Genomic DNA, 1746 nt, shown 5'->3' with positions numbered 1-1746 from the left:
CAGACATTTTAATTTTGAGGAAGCACAATTTACCACTTTTTTTCTTTTATGGATTGTGTTTTTAATGTCATGTTTAAAGCTCTTCACTATTCCTAGGTCCTGAGTATTTTTCCTTTTACTTTTTCCTAAACTTTTACAGCTTTATAATCCATTTTGAGTTAATTTTGAATAAGATGTGAGGCATAAATCAAGGGTCCTCTCCTTCCCTAACATTCTTCCTTATAGGCATTTTTTTGCCCTTTGTCAAAAATCAGTCAATTCTAGGTGTGTGGATTTATTTCTGTCTTCTCTGTCATGCTTCACTGCTCTACCTATCCATCCACTATATTTATTATCCTCTCTCTTTTTTAACATTTTAATTATTTTTATTTTATGTGTATGAGTACATTATGTAAGTACACCCATGTAGTACAATGCCCGTGGAGGTCAGAAGAGAGCATCAGATGCCCTGGAACTGGAGTTATGGATGGTTATTAGCCACTGTGTGGGTGCTGGGAACAAAACCTAGGTCCTCTGCAAGAGCAACCAGTGCCCTTAACTGCTGAGCCATCTCTCCAGCCCCTAATTATCCTCTCTTTACTGTAGCTATATAGCATATCTTAACTAGTTAGAATTGATGGGAAAAAGAAATATACCCATGCATTTAATGTCACTTTGGTGTGTGTCTAAATCTTGTTTTAGGACTGATATTTATACTTTAGGGCATAGTACTCACCCTATAGTGGTTTTATAAATGCTTACTGAAATTCCTGTTGAAAAAGGAATCAAGCTATCTAAGGAGATGAATGCCACATTTGTCTGGTAGAACATCTGTTTACAGCAGCCTTGCTTGCTGAGGCACCTGTAATAAACTCTGTTAAAGAATGTCCTAACTCTTGCCCTAAAAATCTGCCTCTGCAAACATGTCTGCAGAAGGAATTTCCTTGGGTTGTCTTAGGGCACGTAAGCACCTGTGCTGATAGTCACATAAGCTGTAGTCTAAATCCCCTAGTGCTGTAACAGTTAAAGAATAATGGAGGGAGAACTCATAAAAACTGTGAAGGACCTAAACTGGGGGCTCAAGTTCTTTGGGAGGAAACCCCACTCAAGTCCACTGATGTGAATAAACCTTCCTGATTTCTCCACGTTGAGTCTCCTGGTATCTTCTCTGCGCATGACTGATCCTGTGCCTCAGTTTTTCCTAATAGAATGATTTTTTTCCTACTTTATTTTTCTTTTTAAAAACTTGGTTCAGCTATTTTAATTCTGTTGCTTTCCCACATAAATGCAATGATAATCTTATTTAAGTTTACATAAAATCTTGCTGAGATCTTCACAGGAATTACGTCAAACAGATAGAAAAATGTCAAGAAAAGAGATATCTCTGCTATGCCAAATGTTTCAATCTATAGATGTAGTGTATTTTTTTATTTATTTACAGCTCCCTTAATTCCTTCCACCTTCTGTAGTTTCTGGAAGAATGGTACATGTTCTGTTGGAATCACCTACACATTTATTGGAGGGGGGCACTGTAAAGCATTTTGCTTTGGGTATTCTACATGGTCTTTGATAATATATAGAAATACGATTTGTTGTTATTGCTGTTTTTTTTTTAACTTTTTTTTTATTAGAAGAAGCATTTCATTACAACAGCATTAACCTATTCAATAACATTTTTCTGAGCTAGGGTACGTCTCTTTCAAAATTGGCTGTGTATTTTTAGGTTTACATATGAATTATTACGCTTGTACAGTCTTTTACTCTTAA

The sequence above is a fragment of the Nannospalax galili genome, unplaced genomic scaffold (genome assembly GCF_000622305.1).
Source record: "Nannospalax galili isolate Female #2095 unplaced genomic scaffold, S.galili_v1.0 scaffold255, whole genome shotgun sequence".
NCBI lineage: Eukaryota > Metazoa > Chordata > Mammalia > Rodentia > Spalacidae > Nannospalax > Nannospalax galili.
The sequence above is the reverse complement of the archived record's forward strand: the minus strand, read 5'-3'. Positions refer to the sequence as shown.